Source organism: Triturus cristatus, chromosome 6 (assembly GCF_964204655.1).
Source record: "Triturus cristatus chromosome 6, aTriCri1.1, whole genome shotgun sequence".
In the NCBI taxonomy this organism is placed as follows: domain Eukaryota; kingdom Metazoa; phylum Chordata; class Amphibia; order Caudata; family Salamandridae; genus Triturus; species Triturus cristatus.
This window is the reverse complement of record NC_140589.1, coordinates 1473910297-1473930684: the sequence shown is the minus strand read 5'-3', so window position 1 is coordinate 1473930684 and position 20388 is coordinate 1473910297.

Here is a 20388-nt window from a genome sequence, read left to right as displayed (position 1 = left end):
GACACCTGCGTCTATTCCGGCTGTACTTCCTCGCATTGAGAAAAAGTACCATGCTCCGGCTAATAGTCCATCTTGTCTGATTGGTCATCCATGACCAGATTCAGTAATTTCTCAAGCTGCCCAACAACGATCCAAAAATCCTGCGAGGCCTATAACCACACCGCCTCATAAGGAAGGACGGAGGCTAGACCTTGTAGGTAAATAAATTTCAACTATGGCAGCGGCTTCTATTAAAGCTGCGAATTCTCTGGCAATAACCGGTCGCTATGACCGTCAAATGTGGTCAGATATGGTGGGTCCTATTGACCTTATTCCTGAAGACCGTAGGCAAGATGCAAGGAAGATTCTGTTGGAAGGAGAACGAGCCGCATCTGAAATCATAGATTGCACTCTGGACATTACAAACACCAACTTTCGTCAGCTTGCCGGTGCTGCAGTGCTTAGACGCCAGGGATGGCTTAAAGCCACAACTTTCAGGCCTGAAGTGCAAACGAAAATTTTAGACATGGGCTATGACGGAGAGTCTTTATTTGGAAAACACATTGATGAGGCCCTCCTTGGTATCAAGACTGATACGGATACCGCTAAATCGTTAGGCGCCCTTCAATACAGGCGCGGATCTTTCAGAGGTGCAAGAGGACGTGGTTTTGCTTCAACAGGAGGATACCGAAACCAATAAAATAGTATCAATTGCAGTATAGACAGCCTTACAGCCAGTCATCATACCACCTATCCTCTTCGACTAGTTTCTCGCATCAGGGTGGTCGAAAATGATCACAGAATCAAGGTCGAGATACCAACAGGAAACAATGATCTATGCAGGGCGCCAGCCATATTACCTTCCCTACCCGTGGGCACGAAAATGACAGCTTTTGTTCACAAGTGGCAGGAAATTACCACAGACCGATAGGTTTTAGACCTAGTAACCAATGGCCACACCCAGGAATTCATCAAACAGCCACCTACTATTCCGCTGAGTTCCCCCTCCCCTCGTCTTCACTTATTGTTCAAAGAAGCCTTAACGATGCTCCTCGAGAATGCAATAGAGAAGGTTCCATCATCTCAAAGAGAAACCGGTTTCTATTCTCATTTCTTACTCATCAAGAAGTAGTCAGGGGAATGGAGACCGATTCTGGACCTCCGCAAGCTCAACAAATTCCTCAAAAAGCAAAGTTTCCGGATGGTCACACTTTCCGAGATCTTGAACTGTCTAAACAAAGAAGATTTTATGGCTTCTCTGGATATGGAAGATGCGCATTTCCACATCCCTATTCATCCCAAACATCGCAAATACCTTTGCTTCACAGTGGCAGGCGCCCACTATCAGTTCAAGGTGCTCCCGTTTGGCTGAAATCGGCACCAAGAGTCTTCACGAAGTGCTTGGCACCAGTGGCAGCGACATTGAGATCTCGAGGAATACAGGTGTTCCCTTATCTCGATGATTGGCTGATCAAAGGTCCTTCGGAACAAGCAGCCAAGGATGCCACAACAGCATGTCTTCATCTCTTCTCTTCTCTGGGGCTGACTCTCAACGAGAGCAAATCGCAGTTGCTTCCACTACAAGTCATTCCTTTTCTCAGGGCAATGCTAGACACGGTCCAGTGCAAAGCATTCTTGTCACACGATCGTCAAATGCGTCTCCAAAAATTAGCAATTTCAATCTCAAAAAGGTCAGTTTCTGTCCGGAGGTTTGCTTCACTTCTAGGGATGTGCTCCTCTGCGATAAATCTCATACCCTTGGCACGGCTCAAAATGAGACCTCTTCAGGAGGAATTAAATCTTCAATGGCAATAAGCCGTGGGCTCGTACGACGATTCCATCAGGGTCACGTCGCGCTTGATCGATGCTCTTCATTGGTGGTCTCAGACAGCGTATTTGGCCCAGGGTCTCACATTCCTACCAACCATCCCAGACTTTTTAACAACTGATGCCTCCATGGAGGGATGGGGAGGACATCTGCAAGATTTGCTAATTCAAGGAAAATGGTCTCAAGTACACAAACAACAGCATATCAACAGACTGGAGCTCCGCGCCATCTTTTTGTCTCTGCAAGCGTTCCTTCCAAGAATCGCAGGTTCCTCAGTGCTGGTCCGTACCGACAATACGACCAGCATATATTACATCAACAAACAAGGAGGAACAAAGTCAGCTACGCTCTCGCAGGAAGCTCAGGAATTGTGGGAGTGGGTCACATTCCACAAAATATCTCTGAGAGCAGAACACGTCAGGGGTCTCCACAATACTCTGGCGGACACACTGAGCAGATCTCAATCGGACTGTCACGAGTGGGAACTGGAAGAGAAACAGCTAAACAGAGGTTTCCAAGCTTGGGGCAAACCAGCACTGGATCTATTTGCAACGAGGGAAAACAAGAAATGCCAATATTATGCCAGCAGGTTCCCACAACAGGGCTCAAGGAGGAATGTCCAGTCCATGCGATGGTCAGGGATTTGTGCATATGCTTTTCCCCCAATACCTCTGATCCTGAAGGTGCTCCGCAAGATGAAGCTAGGAGGGTTGCCGTCTGATTCTGATTGCACCCCGTTGGCCAAGACAGTATTGGTTGCAGGAACTTCTTCTACTGTCTCAGGACAAACCTATTCGCCTTACTCCGACGCCCATGATGTTGTCAAGGGACAGAGGCCAAGTGGTTCATCCGGACCCACAGTCCCTGCACGCATGGCTCCTGATTTCTTATAGTTCAAGGACCTTAACATCTCTCAGGACTGTCGTGAGATTTTGGCCAAATCTCGTGCCCAGAGCACAATAAAAACCTATCGCTTAAAATGGAAGCGATTTTGCTGTTGGTGCGAGGTGAACAATATTCACCCAGTTCAAACGTCTCTCTGTTCATCTTCACTTGTCAAACAATTTATGAAAGGGCTTTTCCAAGCTTTCCCTCCAGTGCGAGCACCCCCTCCAGAGTGGGAGCTCAATACCGTACTGGCGCAATTAATGAAGCAACCATTTGACCCAATCCACAAAACAGATCTCACGTGGAAGGTAGCCATTCTCCTGGCTCTTACTTCTGCAAGAAGGGTTAGTGAAATCCAAGCTTTCACTATCACAGAACCCTTTTTACATTTCACTAAGGATTATGTAACCCTTCGAACAAATCCTAGATTCTTTTTTTTTTTTTTTTTTTTTTTTAAACCGTTTATTACAAATCTCAATAATATACAATTATGGGCCCACAACCTTCCGGCCGGCCGCTAGGAATGGCAGAAACATATGGCATACGTTCATAGAACCCTTGGCATTACAAAGGAGCATAAGCAGGAGTCATCAACATCATGGGCCACAGCCATAATACGTCACAGTGCGGTTTCATTTTATACAAACAACAAAAAAACAAACCAACACCCACAAGGCTACCCTACAGTCGAAAGTAACAGCACGTGCTCCCCAAAGGGGAACCCCAACTATTAGAGGAGTCCAAAGAGGGGAAGGGAAACAGAGCGAGGACTGGGGGAACCTGTGCCCGGGGCTAGGGGAAGGGGTCAGCTAAGGGGACGGGGCTGGTGAGGCAGCAGGCAGCAATGGTGGCGCGCAAATACTCCCACGGTAGGCGTTCCAGGGGCCCCACACTTTCACCCATGTCGCAGGCTTACCCCTCGCCACATACACCACTTTTTCTCGAAACATGCACCAATCCATGTGCTCTTTCCAGGCCGACACCGTCGGGGGGTTCTGGGATCCCCACAGTTGCGCAATGTCACCCTTAGCAATCATATATCCCAGAGTCACCCACCACGTTTGTGGAGCCGAGTAGTCAGTTGGTTCCCACACATTCAACAGGCATCTCCTCGCTTCCGGCAGCAGCGCAACACGCGTAACCACTCTCAGGACCTCGTGCACACCGCGCCAGAATCGCTCCACCCTCGGGCATTCCCATAAAATATGCAGGAAGGTCGCCACGGCACCACAACCACGCTTACACAATCCATCCACAGTGTAGCCCATGCGCAGAAGCCTTGGCCCCGTCATGTAGACCCGGTGGAGTATCTTGAGCTGGACGAAGCGAAGGCGAGCCGGTATAGCCACCTCCTTCGGAGAGGCCACCGCGGAGATCCAGTCCTCATCGTCCAATTCCAGACCGTCAGCAACCCAAGCCTCGCGAAGGCCAATCAGCAAGCCCGATCGATCATTAATCAGTTTTTTATAAATAAGGGAGATCGTACTATCTGGAACGTGGCCATCTAGCACTCTATCCTCCAGGGGGGAAGACTCCGGGATGGAGGCGACGTCTGGGAAGACGGAGCCCAGTGCATGACGGATCTGCAGGTATCGAAAGTATTCACTACCCTGCAACTGAAACTCCGTCTGCAGCATCTCGAATGTTTTAAATCCTCCCCTCGACCAGAGATCCCCCACTTTACTGATGCCTATCATATCCCATTTCGCGAAGCCCTTCGAGGTCCAGAGAGAGCCCAGCTTCTCAGATGCATACAGCGGTGACGCCCGGGTCAAACGGTCCTTCCACCCCATAGCTGCATTAGCCGCATGCCATACTCTGATCATGACACGCGTAGGTCCCGTCAAGCGAGCATCGGGCGCGCCAGAGTAGAGCGCTCGATTGTAGTCGCCACCGGGCAGTAGCATCTTGTCCATCTCAAACGCCGGGTTCAAGGCGGGCCCATAGAGGCCATGGTTAATTGCAGCTAGCTGGGAGGCCCAGTAATACCGTTTAATGTCCGGGAGGGCAATCCCCCCGTCATACCATGGGAGCGTCAATTTCGCCAGGGCAATGCGCGGCCTCCCGTCCCAGAACAGGCGGCGCTGTAAACTCTCCACCTCACGGAAGTAGCGCGCCGGGACTGGATCCATAGTGTTCTGGAGAGCGTATAAGAAACGTGGCAACGACATCATCTTAAACAACGCCGCCCGGCCGAGCGGCGAAAGCGGCAGGCGCCGCCAGCGCACGACGTCCTCCTTCAAGCGCTGGAGAGGGGGAAGCAAGTTCCGCTCGTAGCGAGCCTCTGGGTCCAGAGTAATGTAGACACCCAGGTATCGAAACCCCTGAGAGGCAATCTGAATCGGACAACCCCGCGGAAGGACAGGAGCCTCCCCAGAGAGCACATACACGCATGATTTAGCCCAGTTGATGACAAGGCCTGAGTTCCGGCCGAATGAACGTAAAACGTCAACCAGGACTATGAGTGACTTACGTGGGGAGGCTAGGTACAAAAGGATGTCGTCAGCGTATAGGGACACACGGTCCTCATACTCGGGGGTCCAACGGAGACCACGGATGGAGGGGTGCCACCGCAGCCACTCCGCCAGGGGCTCCAAGGCCAGCGCAAACAGGAGCGGCGACAAGGGGCAGCCCTGTCGCGTGCCCCGGCCCAGCTCGAATGGGGCCGAAACTCTTCCATTCACCACCACCTGCGCCAATGGGCCCGAATACAACAGTTTGACCCAACTGATGAAGCCCGGGCCGAATCCAAACTTCGCCAGCATCGCCCAAATGTATGGCCACTCAAGCGTGTCAAACGCCATAGTGGCGTCTAAGGACGCCAAAATGGCCGGCTCCCGCACGAATGGGACACGTGCGAGCACCCCGTGCAAGCGCCGCAGATTAAGGGCTGTGTTGCGATGGGGGATAAAGCCGGACTGGTCTTGGTGGACCAGGTCGCCCACCACGCCGACCAGCCGATTGGCCAGCACCTTGGCGAGAATTTTGGGCTCCGCATTCAAAAGCGAGATAGGCCGATAGGATGTGACCCGGTCCCGAGGCCTCCCCTCCTTGTGGATCACCACGATAGTAGCCAGACGCTGGTCCGGCGGGAGGGAGCCCAGCGAGTGGGCCGCCAGGAACATCGCGCGGAGGTGGGGCGCCAGTACATCTGGTCGCAACTTATATAACTCGATAGGGATACCATTTGGGCCCATGGCCTTGCCAGAGGCAACCGAACGTATGGCGAGGGCAATTTCGTCGGATGTAGGAGCGGCATCCAGCGACACCCTGTCCTCCTCCGAGAGGGAAGGCAGCGCAATATCCCTAAGCAGGGAATGGGAGTCCTCCTCCGAGCAAAGGGAGACCGGAGAATACACCTCGTGGAAATAAGCCGCGAAACAGGAGACAATTTCTTCTGGCTCGGTGACACTCACACCATCCGTCCTCTCAATCAGCGGGACCACACGGTTCACTCTCTCCTTTTTATCCAACCACGCTATCAGTTTGCCCGCCTTATCACCCACATCATACAGTCGCCCCTGCTGCTCCCTACTGAGGCCCCTGGCCGCCTCCGTAACGAGGGCCCTGTAGGCCGCCTGCTTAAGTTGTAGGACATGCAGTGCAGCATCCGTCACTCCGCCCTCTAAATCACCCTCCAATTCAGCAATTTCGGCCTCCACCCGGGTAACCTCCTCCCGCTCGCGCCTCCGGGCATGGGAAATGAGGGACAGGGCCTCTCCTCTGAGAACTGTCTTGAAGGCTTCCCACAAGGAGATAGCCGAAGGGATGGACCCCACATTCTCATCAAAGTATCGCTGCAGGGATTTAATCACAGCAGCGCGAATAGTGGGGTCGCGCAGGTACCAGGCATTGATGGGAACTACCCTGCCCTTACCCCTCGGAAGGACATCAAAATGGAACAGGAGCGGGGAGTGATCTGAAATACCCCGCGCCAAATGGCGCACCTCCCCCACACTCCCAGCATAGGCCGCCGGGACAAGGACATGATCAAGCCGTGAGAGGCTACCATGTGCCCCCGAGTGGAAAGTGTACTGCTGCTGCGTGGGATGTTTTAAGCGCCAGCAGTCCACCAATCCCAGTGTATCCAAGAGGCCAGGTAGCCACGCCTGGGCCCGGGGGAGGTCCCTAGGGGGGTGACGATCCAGAGTCCCAGAAACCACCGCATTGAAGTCCCCCCCAACCACCAGGAGTCCCCCCGGAAGGCCCAGGAGGAGGCGCCCCAGGTCTGCAAAAGTGGTCGCCTGCAACCCCGGTGGGACGTATACCGATACAAAAACCACCACTTTGCCTTCCATTCTCCCCACTAAAACAGCATAGCGCCCCCTATCATCATGGCGCACCTCATCAATTTCCAACGGGAGCGAGTTCTTCACCATAATGCCCACACCCCGTGAGCCCGACGTGAAGCCCGAGTGGGCCACCAAACGATAGCCACGCCGATTCATGGCACAGAAAGAATTTCCAATAAGGTGTGTCTCCTGCAGGAAGACTACATCGGGTGAGATTCGTTTCAAATACTGCAGGACCACACCTCTCTTGATCCTATCCCCCAGTCCATTAACGTTCCAAGACAAAAAAGTCAACTCCCTACCCCCCATAACACATAGGAGCCATCAATCGTCCCCCGGAGAGCACCTTAAAAACAATACAGAAAAGGGTTTGCCTTGTGGTAAAAACGAACAACAACACCCCACCCCAACTCCCCCCCCCCAACAGAACTCCCCCCTCCCCCCTCCCTGCACCCCTGCATGAGCCCAAACAGCCCCCCCAAAGTGCAGTGTGCCTGTCGCCCCATAGATGGTGAAACTAACTAAACCCCCAGAGGAGGAGGGAGAACCCCCAAGAGACCCCACACGACCTCCACAGGAGGAGACTTACTCACACAGGTGAACAGTCTAAAGTGACATCAATTTTGTCCAGAGCGAGGCATAATATTAGGCCCTCAGTCCTGATCCGGCGGGCCCTCTCCCCCCACCGCTCCCCCCCCACCCCCCCGATCCCGATCCCCAGGCAAAGTATCTAACCAGTCCCCGGCTGCTTCGGGACGATCAAAGAAGTGCGTACGGCCATCCAACTCCACCCGCAGCCTAGCCGGGAAAAGCATAGCGTACTTGAGATTTAGGTCCCGTAGACGACGTTTGACTCCGAGAAAGCTTAGTCTCTGCTTTTGGACCGCTGGGGTGAAGTCAGGATAAAAATTTATATCCATATTGTCGAGTCTGACCGGCCCCTGTAGTCTGGAGGATTGCAGGATAGCGTCTCTGTCTCGGAAGTTGAAAATCCGGGCGATGAGAGGCCTCGGGGGGGCTCCGGGCTTAGGCCTTCCCCCGGGAACCCTGTGGGCCCGCTCCACCGCGAAGAATTTACTCAGTCCCCGGGGCTGGAGGTGGGTAAGAATCAAGTCCTCCACGAATAGATCCGCCGCCGCCTCCTCCCGTCCCTCAGGCACCCCGAGAATACGGACATTGTTCCTCCGGGCCCGACCCTCAGAATCCTCCAGGCGACGATCCATCAGCGCTCTCGCCTGGCCAAGCCGGCGCACCTCCTTTTGGAGGGCTGCCACATCCGTCGTGAGGCCCGATGTGGTGTGGGCCAACGAATCAACCCGGTCATTAGTCTTGGATAAATCGGCCCTTACCAGGCCAACATCCACAAGGACCGAGTCGATTTTCTGCGCCAGTGTATCAAAGCGCTGGTCCACCGAGGCCTTCATCTCAGCGATGGCGCCCATCACGTCTCGCAGGGTCAGGTCCGCGGGCAGAGCAGGAGCATCAGTCGGGCCCTCAGGGGACCTACGCGGCACCTCGGGAGATCCCTTCTGGAGGGTGTAGCGGTCCATGCTGTTAGACTGGGGGACTGCGCCACGTCGGGTCGATTTCATCTTTGCCCGATCTCCATCTTGCTTTGTGGACATGGTTCCAGTCCCACGGCCGTGCCAGGCACGTCGTAAAGGGCGGGCAAGCCGGTTCACGGGATCCGGGGGGGGGGTCACCACAGGGCCACGGGGCAAGTCACAGCCGGCGGGCCGGCAGGGCACCCCAACGGGGCCACACTACCTCACAGTGCCCCGCAACCCAACCTCGCCGAAACAGCAAGGAGGGCGCAAAAGCGAAAGTGAAAGTGCGGGGTACGCGAGCCGCCGCGCCCAGCCCGCCGCTGTTGTTGACTTTGCCTCCGGATCACCCCACAACTCCAATCCGGGGTCCGGCGTGGAGAAGGCCGGAAATCTCAAACGGCGCTACCGCCGGAGTCCGAGGTCCAATTTGGAAGCGGAAAGCAGGTGCCACCTCAGCTCTGGCTCACCAACACAGTCCCCTCATCTAGGACAGGATATTGTCAGGATATATGTAGGAGGTCGCGGAGGTCCTCGGGAGCCTCGCACCTACGCGGCCATCTTGGTTGCGCGCTAGGCTCCTCCCCCCAAAATCCTAGATTCATCCCTAAAGTACCATCTCAATTTCACTTGAATGAACCGGTAAGGTTGAGAACTTTCTTTCCAGATCCATCCACTCCAGCTGAAAGAGCATTACATTCTCTGGATGTTAAGCGCTGTTTAAAATTTTACCTACAGAAAACCAAAGACATCAGACGATCAAACCCAACTGTTCGTGGCCTATAGTCAAGCGACTCTTGGGACTGCAGTGACAAAGGCAACAATAGCCAGATGGCTGGCTTCTACGATTCATTTCTGCCTTGACAAGGCCAACAAACCTTTACAGAGGAAAGCCAAAGCTCATTCTACGAGGACTGTGGCAGCTTCTACAGCATTGTTTGCTGGAGTGACTTTGGAAAATATCTGTCGTGCTGCGACATGGAAAAATGTCCACACGTTCATGAAGCATTACTGTCTTCAATCTGCGCAATAAAATGATGCAGCTGTTGGACAGGCGGTCCTACGCCATCTCTTTCATTAAGGTCAGATTCAGGTACTTCTTCCTTTTTATATGCTACCATGTTTCATGTACCATACATGTTTATATGTTTAAAGATCTGGATATATATAGATGTATCTGTATGTTGATATTGATGTATTCATGCTTTATTTCGGTAATGTCTTTTAATATGGATTTTGATTTCTTAAAGGCTTGGTTATTGTCGTTTGCGGATGGTAGGAGACAGTGCTCATTAACTTCTCAGCCATTGTGGATGCAATTTGGGAGTTTATGAACACTGTCTCCCACCATCCGGAAACAACAATACATTTGGCTTACTGCTTGCTACTCTGATTCAGGCATGTGAATCTATGAAAGATACCCCAATACTGGATAAGAAAACAAGTTACTTACCTGTAACTACACTTATCCAGTATTAGTATCATTCTTAGATTCACATGCGCCCACCCTCCTCCCCGGCGAGTCAGTTCTTTATGATTGGGTAATCTTACTTCCCACTTGTGCTAAGAAAATCTGAGGAGAACTGACTCTGCTGAGAGTGTTCTAGAGGGTGCTGGTAGCTGATTGGTTGGAGCTAACATTTGGTTCTTTTAACTATATTGATGTAGATAGGCTTCTAAGATTTAGGCCTTAGGCCTTTTTCTTTTAGCCTACTACTGTTATTTACTTATGGCACTACTTTTGTAATTTACCGTGGGACTCCCGCCTCGGAGACGGGAAATGATTCAGGCATGTGAATCTATGAAAGATACCAATACTGGATAACTGTAGTTACAGGTAAGTAACTTGTTTTCTTTCTCGCATAATTCATTGGGTGGCACCGTATGGCTTTCTTACTTCTTCCTAAGTTATCAGCCCTCTTCACATAAAACAGATTCACGAAACTGAATCAATTTTTTCATCATCATTTTACATTCCTCTCTGACAGTGAGAAAAGGTTTTTTGTTCCAAATATATTTGTAGTTCGGTATGTCGAAAGTCAGTGATGTGACAACAGCGGAAGTACAGGCTGGTAGATTTTATGGACTCTGTGGTAGATGTAGGAAGTGGCCTTGCATCACACTTCTTTTGTGGATCTTCACAGTTGCCTGGCTTGCGCACTTAAGGCACACAAGACAGCAGCCTGGCATTGGTACTGCACCGCATAAATCACACTTCAGGAAGGCAAAGGATAAGTGACAAGGTATGAGTCGGTAGGCCTATGTGAGTATTTTCTTTATTTCCTGTGCATGCTTTCTTACAATTCTCAAGCTGTGGATCTAATTCAAATCTACTTGATTTGTTTATGCCCGGCTTCTTCCGTAGATGATCTACCAACTATAGGCTAATCAAAGAAGCCCATACCTGGCACCTAGACCATGTTCTAACTCCTTGGCCAACCCCAACCACGTACAATTGGCAGATTGATGTAATCTCCAATCTTAATAGCCCAGCCTGGGTTATTTATCCTTACATCTCATTGTCAGGAACCACCAATTATCTGTCTTTCACTTTGTCTTTTGCAAAGATGCTTCAGTGTTCCACCCAACTGTCTGAGTATTTAGCACAAATAGCAACAAATACTTTTGCTGGGCCACTCCCCATACACTCAAAAAAACTGGCATGTTTACGCGTAATTCATTTAGAGGCGCCCTATGACTTTGTACCTCTCCCTAAATTATCAGCCCTCTGAGCAGAAACAGATTCACCAAACTGAAAAAAATGTCACCATAATTTAACATTCCTCTCTGACCATGACAAAAGGTCTTTTGATCCTGTTATATATGTAGTTCGATATTTTGAAAGTTGGTGATGTGATAAAAGTGAAAGTACAGGCGGTGTATTTTAAGGGGCTCTGTTGTGGATGCTTGACACTTTCTTTTGGTTCCTTCACAGTTGCCGAGCTTGCGCAGTTGAGGAGGAACACAAGACAGCATCTTAGCATTGGTACTTCACCTCATAAATCACACTTCAGGAAGTCTAAAGGATAAGTGACAGGGTATGAGTGGATAGCCCTATGTAAGTGCATGCTTTTTTACTATTCTCTAGCTGTGGATCCTCTTCAAGCACTGCTTCTTCCCAAGGTGATATATCAAATGTGTAAGCTATTATTTCTCATACACCACTGAAGATGAACTATAGGTCAATCAAAGAACCCCCTCCCCTCCCTGCCAGATAGACCATGTTCTAACTCCTTGGCCAACCACAACCACCTACAGTTGGCTGATTGATGTAATCTCCAACCTTCATAGCCCAGCCTGGATTCTTGATCCTTCCGCCTCATTTCCAGGAACCACCTATTTTGTGTCTTTCACATTGTCTTTTCCAAGGTTGCTTTAATATTCCACCCTTCTCCTTTCTAATCTTTTTATCTTTGTCCCCACATCTTCATTACTGTTCTCTGCACATAAAGTGTCCCAATATTCAGCATAAATAGCAGTGAATAATTTTGCTTGACCACTCCCCATACACTCCAAAAATTGCATTTTCACCTATAATTCATTAGGCGATGCCCTATGGCTTTCTTACCTCTCCTTAAATTATCAGCCCTCTGCACAGAAAAAAGATTCACCAAATTGAATCAATTGTTCATCACCATTTTACATTCCTCTCCTGACAGTGAAAAAAAGGTTTTTCGGCCTGATATATCTGTAGTTCAGTATTCAGAAAGTCAGTAATGTGACAACAGCGGAGGTACAGACTGTTGTATTTAAGGGGCTCTCTTGTGGATATAGGTAGTGGTCTTGCTTGGCACTTTTTTTGGTATCTTCACAGTTGACCGACATGCGCAGTACAGGAGGAACAGAAGACAGCAGCCTGGCATTGGTACTGCGTCTCATAAATCACACTTCAGGAAGGCAAAGTATAAGTGACAAGGTATGAGTGGATAGGCTTATGTGAGTGTTTTCTTTGTTTCCAGTGCATGCTTTGTTACAATTCTCTAGCTGTGGATCCTCTTCAAATCTACTCGATTCTTTCATGCCCTGCGTCTTCCCGAGGTGATCTACCAAATCTGTAAGCTAATACTTCCCATACACTGCTGAAGATCAACTATATATAGGTAAATCAAAGAACCCCATCCTTGCCATATAGCCCATATTCTAACTCCTTGACCAACCACTACCACCTACAGTTGCCTGATTGATGTAATCTCCAACCTTCATAGCCTAGCCTGGATTCTTTATCCTTCAGCTTCATTGCCAGGAACCACCTATTCTGTGTCTTTCACATTGTCTTTTCGAAGGTTGCTTTAATGTTCCAAACTCCTCCTTTCCAACCCTTTTATCTTTGTCCCCACATCTTCATTATGGTTCTCTGCACATAAAGTGTCAGAATATTAAGCATAAATAGCAACTAATGATTTTGCTTACCATTCCCCATACACTCCAAAAATGGCATTTTCTTGCATAATTCATTTGGTGGTGCCCTATGGCTTTCTTACCTCTCCTTAAATACCAGCCCTCTGCACACAAAACAGATTCACCAAACTGAATCAATTTTTCATCATAATTTTACATTCCTCTATGACCGTGACAAAAGTTTTTTTCGTCCTGATATATCTGTAGTTCGGTGACAACTGCGGAAGTACAGGCTGGTGTATTTTATGGGCTCTGTTGTGGATGTAGGTAGTGGTCTGGCCTAACACTTTTTATTTTTTTAATTTTACAGTTGCCTGACTTGCGCGCTTAAGGAGGACCACAAGACAGCAGCCTGGCAATGGTTCTGCACCGCATAAATCACACTTCAGGGAGGCAAAAGGTAAGTGAGTGTTTTCTTTGTTTCCTCTGTATAAATTTGTTTATGCCCTGCTTCTTCCTTAGACGATCTACCAAATATGTAAGCTATTATTTGCTGCACACCGCTGAAGATCAACTATAGGCCAATCAAAGAAGCCTATCCCTGGCAACTAGACGTGTTCTAACTCATTGGGCAAACTCAACCACATAAAGTTTGCAGATTGACGTTATTGCCCAGCCTGGGTTCTTTATCCATATGTCTCATTGCCAGGAACCACCTATTATGTGTCTTTCACTTTTAAAAAAAATATTTTAATGTCCTCATATAACCTCCATAATATTGTATAAGCATCCTCTCGGTACTAGCAGCCCAATTGTTTATATCCTGGGGTCTCATCTCAGCTGATGTAGTATGGGACCAGGCCCACATTACACATCGTAGGCTGACCAAGAGGTGTGATCATTGGACAGGTCTTACCAGCCATACCAGTTACTCTGAACCTAGTAAATTCCAAAATAGGCTCAGCTCATTTCTATTATTGTGAGAATTAACCTTTTGATCCAAGTCTTTGAAGTACCTGACTGAATTCCACCATTCCCTCCAAGACGGAGGGTCAGCCTGACGCCATTTTTTACTAATTTCTCGTCTTGCTAAGAGAGTTAAATAAAACACAAGTTTACACTGTTCACCCGTACAGTCTGCCTCCCCCTCTGAGGGCTGTGCTATACCAAAAAAGATTAAACAAGGCTTACCTCTATATTTTTACCCAGTGCTTCTGACAAGGTCTTACCCACATTGTCCCAGTATTCCTTCAACACTGGGCAAGAGAAGAACATATGGATATCATCCACCTCATGGGTGCGACATCTTGTACATCTGGCATCTCCTCCTCCCCTCATTTTGGATATCTTAAGCGGAGACCAATATATCCTATGAAGGGTGAAAAGGTGGTTCTTTCTTAGTGCAGCAGATTTAATTAAAGGGTATAATATATCTAAAGATACTTGCCATAAGGTTTGCAGCTCTTCATCTGGCAAGCACTTCTCCCAGATCATGTAGGGGGGTCCAACTTTCTGTCTGCTGCATCCAGGAGAGAATTATACCAGAGAGCTATCTCCTTCTTTCTTGGACTTAAATCTTGAAGGTCATCCTCCATTGCGTTGTCTCCCGGGAATTGCCAGTGTTGGTTCTTGCACCAGTTAGTAGTATTTAAATCTGGAAAGCCTTTTAAGTTCATCCATGTATCCCAGGGAAGACAGCTGTTTCCTTCAACTATATCGCCCCAACGCTGAACCCCCGCTTCTTTCAGGGATTCCGAAGTGCCTGAGGAATCCCACACAGGGGCCCACTCGCTGAAGTAGGGAATACCTAAAGTAGTACGGCAGTCATACCATAATTTGGCAGCAGCATGTAAAACCTTCAGGCCGACTTTTTTTAAAAATGTAGGGGCGCCAAACTTGTACATAAAGCCTTCAACTGGACCCTCGTGCAACATGGCCTTGAACATACAACCAATCAGATTGTCATCTGGTCTGGATAGGAGCATCCTGCTGTTTTTCAGTTGGTATGCCCAGCAATATAATTGTAGGTCTGGTAAGCTCGGGCCTCTACGTGCCAGCTTTCGTCTGAGCTTTTTCCACGATAATCTGATCCCCTTACCAGCCCAGATGAAAGTAGAGATCTTTCCCTGAATTTTATTTAAAAGGTGTTTATCAAAAGACGGGGATGTTATTAAAAAGGTAAGCGAACTTGGGCAGGACACACATTTTGACCAGGTTTGACCTACCATAATGTGCCATTTCTTCAAAAGAAGATGAACCTCTTTTGAGACTCCAGCTATGTTTGTTTTGGGGAGTTCAGTCAGCTCTTGCGTGATGGTTATTCCTAGATAACTTAACTGCTTTGAGACCCTGAAACCCAGCACTTCTACGTTCCAGGTCATAATCTCAGTTTTATTGCTGTTAATCTCATACCCTGACAGTTCTCCCAAGGACTGCACTTCTCTGAATAAACTGGGTAGAGCTTGATTGACATGAGACGTAAAAAGTATCAAGTCATCAGCGTACAATGCTAATTTCCTCAAAAGACTGTTAGAAAAAGGAGATATTTCTTTAATTAGCCTTAAGCTTTGAGCAAAAGGCTCTATATATAAATCAAAAAGAATAGGGGACAACGGACAACCCTGTCTGGTACCCCGCCCTATTGAGATTGGGGCTGAGAGGTTTCCGTTTACTAAAATTTGGGCTTGTGGTTCGCTAAAGATTTTTCCAAGAAGATCTCTTAAAGGTGCAGTCAAACCCAAAAGCCTTTAATACACTAGAAAGGTAAGACCAGTTAACGCAATCGAAGGCTTTTGCAGCATCCAATGTTATAATTGTTAGGGGAACTTTACTCGCCGTTGCCAAGTCTATTGCCCCAATTAAGGAAATAACAAGGTCCTTCATCTGGCGCCCGGGGAGAAAGCTCTTCTGGTCTTCATGTATTAAAGCCCCCGCGATTTTACTTAACCGAGCATTCAGAATTCCGGTGAAGATTTTATATTCGCCGTTCAGCAAAGATATCTGGCGGTAGGATTGACACTGTGTAGGATCTTTTCCAGGTTTTAAAATCAGTGTAATTACTGCCTCTTTCCAAGAATCAGGCAATGGTGAAAGCCCTCTCCGAGTATCATAAATAGTTTTAACCATATGGGGATAACTACATCGAATATTACTGTATAGCTCTCATTAGGAATCAAGTCTGGACCTGCAGCTTTGCCTTTCTTGATTTTCTTAAGGGCTTCCACAATTTCACTTCCTGTTATATCTCGATTGAGTAGCATTAAGCTTTCGTCACTCAGCTTTGGAAGCTGGTTTTGGGCCAGCCATTGTTCGAAAGTTGGCTTATCTACTACTAAATCCTCCTTATACAGGTCCTGGAAAAATTACCAAATGTCCGCTCTATCTCATCCTTGTTGTCAGAGAACTGATCAGCAGGGTCCCCACCACTTTGCAATCTGATCCTTTTGATAACATTTTTAGATCTGTCCATTCTGCTCTTTATTGCTAGAAGTTTCCCGCAATCCTCACCCTAACCGGACTCTCTCATTCTACTTGCTTCCCATTTATGCAACATTATTCCTTCCACTGCCAGCCTGTATTCACTTTGCAAATTTTCGACTTTAACTACCAATTCATCCTTTTCCTCCCCTTTGAGCATGCCCATACTTTAGACTAGCTTCGGCCTTTATCAGCCTCTCCTCTAGCAAGGCTATCTTTTCTTTCTCCCGTTTAACCCAACCTGCTGCCACCGCCCCCTTCAGCATCCTTCTCAAACAGGCTTTAAAAGAGTCCCACACCCAATGAATGGGCGCAGACTCTAAGTTTTGGTTGAAAAAGCCAGCCGAGTCAAGTTTAATCTTCTCCATGACATCAGTTTGGAGGAGCAATCTTCTGTTCAGTGTCCATCTCCTAACTGAAGGGGAGGAGGGAAGATTTATGCTAAGTTCTATTGCTCCATGGTCCGATATATGAATGGGAAATATTCAGTTTTCATGATCTTATCTACTTCTGATAGATCCATGAATACATAATCGATCCTAGAGAAGTGGCCATTCTTTTTGGTGAAAAAGAAATAGTCCCTTGCGTCTCCCTTCTTCTTTCGCCATACATCACATAGATTGAAATTATCTAGCATGGCAGAAAGACAGGCTCTGACTCGAGGTGCACTTATTTGGATACGGGGCGAGGATCTGTCCAACTTGCTATCTAGTAATAAATTAAAGTCCCCACCAATTATCACTGGAGCCTCAAACTCAAGCAGGAAAGTAACCTCATCCTCATTTGGGCCATAATAGCTAGCCAGCATATAGGCGCTAGAACGGGTTTTTATTTCTACAACCACCCAGTGCCCTTTAGTGTCCACCTGCATTTTACCCAGTTCACTTCCGGAGTTTTCTTGGATAATAATTGCAACTCCTTTAGAGCAGCATTGCTGATCTGTAGCTATCACCTTTTTCACCCATTTCTGCTATTAAATAGTGCTATGCACTCTGACTTCAGAAGATGGGTCTCCTGGAGTAGAAGAATGTTAGTAAAGGAATTTTTAAAATATTCTAAAACCAATCGCTGTCTCCTTTTAACTCTAAGTCCATTTACGTTTCAACAAAGTATGCCCAGACTCTCCCTTCCTGTCCTATCCCCCATCTTCAATAATGTCGGCTATATCGAAAGAGGACGCTTTTCCGATTTTATTTTATTTTTTATCCCTATGCTCTCCACCACCACCCCTCTACCCCTTTTCCCTCCCTCCATCCCCCCCTGGGAACCCTCCCTGGCTACCTATTGGCTGACGCCAATTCGAACCGCCATTCAACACCCGCCTTCGTTATCTATCAAAAGCATTACCCCCTCCATTTCAAATCAACTTATTCTGTTTTATTTCTTATAGACTCACTCCGCTAAATGCTTTCCTTACTGCTTATCAGAAACTCGTCAACCTCCTCAGGAGGGTGAAAGTTGTACATTTTATTGGCCCTCATCACTTTAAGGTATGCAGGAAACCTTAACTGAACTTGGGCGCCTATTTGTCTCAAGGGATCCATCCGTTTGCCCAGCTGCCACCTTCTGTCTTCTGTAACTGTAGATATATCGGAGCTTATTTTAAAAGAGATATCCTGAACCTGGATAGTTTTCAGTTTTAAAGCAGCCTCTAAAAGTTTTTCTTTAAGGGAGTACGACTGTATGTACACCAGGATTTTCCTAGGTTTCTTCTGACCAGGGTTAAGTCTGAAAGGGTCCCAATGCACTCTCTGGATTTCTGTGTCCCAAACAGAGGTGGAGGCAACTTGAGGGTAAGATTTAGACAAGATCTCCACAACAAAAGCTTTAATATTTTCCCCTTCTGCACCCTCCTTTATATCCAGAATCTGGATGTTGTTCTGTCTTGAGTTGTTTTCCGTCCTTTCTAATCTGTCCGATAGATCCTTTTCCCTTGACTTGAGCCTATCCAGTTCCATGACAGTGGACTTGTACATCTTTCCCTATTTCTAAAACTTTATTCTCCAAATCCTCGGTGCGTTCAGTTAATATTGATAAGTTCTCCTCCAAACTACTACATGTATCTTGGATTTTTTTCTGATTGGCTTCTGAAGTAGCAAAGCGATCTTTTATCTCTAGGGAGAGTTGACTCAGTAGGCTCTTCACAGCTTCTAGGCCTGAAATGTCTTTGGTAGCCTCTTTAGCTGGTTTGTCGCAGGTCTGGACCTTTCTGGCATTTTAGGATCCTCGGGATCTGGGTTGGGAGAGTCGGTTAACTCGCTCAGGGGAGAGAACCTGTTCGAGACAGATAGCTGGCGAGCTAGCTAGTTGTGTAGATGGAATATTTTGTGACACAGCTTCTGCCTCTACTTCTGTGGGAGGTTCCATGTTATACTGTGTATTAACCTGTGGGTTTAACTTGAAGTAAGACTTTAGTGATGGGGTTAGTCTAGGGGCTGGTAGGACTAGCCTCTTATTCCTTTCTCTTACAGGAGTACTCTTCCCTGTCTTAGGCAATAAGAAGAACAGGAACCCCCTTACTAAGACAGGGAAGAGTACTCTTATTACCTAACAGGAGGGCTGTGGGCTGTCCTGCTTGTGCTCCTATCTGGGAGACCACAGCTTTACCCAGAAAGTTACTTGATCGTAATTAAGGCTCCCGGTTTTCCGTTTAAACGGATTTATACATATAAATGCAGACGGAAATCTTTTTTTCTTTCGTCTGTATTTATACATTTAAATAGAAAAATACTGACAAACCAGACTAGGTGCTTCAGCTCAGGGTTGCCTTTTCTGATGCATCGAGGAATGCAGGCTGCTCTCTGCACATGAAAGGCGCTCTGCTAATAGGGCGGACTCTTAGAGCAGCATTTGGCACTCTCCCTTCACAGGTCATTCATCACTCATCAGGCCCCATGGGGGGTGTGGGGTAGTCATCACCATCCGGCATGCTCTCCCCGTATCACTTCTGGGTGTGTGAAGCGTTTCATTGTCTGAGAGTGCTTCGCTTTATCAAGGTGAGTTCGGGCAGTGTTGAAGACTGTTGCTTCTGCCTCCGGTCGCCTTCCCCTTTTGAAATGTGCATTCCTTTACTTGGGTCCGCGCTTTCAGCGGCATCTTGTCTACAGGAACTACTCCCCTCCCAGTTCGTAAACTTGGACTACTGGGGAGCTGAAATAGGTGGCCTTAAATACGAGAGCAACAAAGAAACAACTCAATTGCTTATCGTAATCTTCATTACAACATGGTAATCTTCATTAGAGCACTGCTGAAAATGCTGCCACAGAACAGAATCAGGAGAGTGGCGAGCAGTGGTGTGGCATGCTGCATTGACCTTATGGAAACAAGGAAAATGCCCCTGCCCCAAAAAAACACGTTTGGTACTAACTGGGGTTCAACAGGTTGTTACATCTTTATGCAAAGCCACCCCCTTTTCCTCATTCGCAATGTGCGGGAGGAATACCCTACGCTTATTACCTGCCTCTTCCGATCTTCATAAGGGAGAGTGCCCCTCAGCTCCAGGAATGCAGTGGCCATGCATATTGAAGATCTCACTGTACCCTGCACTGGCTGTTTTCGGGGCGGAACAGACGGAAGGGACTCTCGGGTTACATGGCACCAAAGGCTGCCCAGGAAGAAGAAGCCAATGCATATGAACAGATGAAATTTAACTGATGCTCGGGTAAAGCTCTCCAATACCTCCGGGCCCAGTTCCATTGTACTTTGTGCTCGGGTGAAGAATGCTTCCGATGTTGAAACAAAGCATTTCGCACTCTCCTCTCCTCAAAAATATGTACACTCACCTTGCGTTTTAGCAAGTTATAAATAGATATTTATAGTAGTATACTTTGGAAAATGATCTCCTCCGCTTAAAAAAAAATGGAATAAAAATCTGTCAAAATAATTCCTATGTTGGTCTAAATAATCCCAGGGAAGTTGTTCAGCAATGAGAAAAAAGAATGGGTTGCTCCCTCAAAGATACAGCTTGACATTTGACATCTGTCTTTGAATGCACATCAAATGTGACAAGATAAGAACAGGATTTAAAGATCCCTAGGGTGTA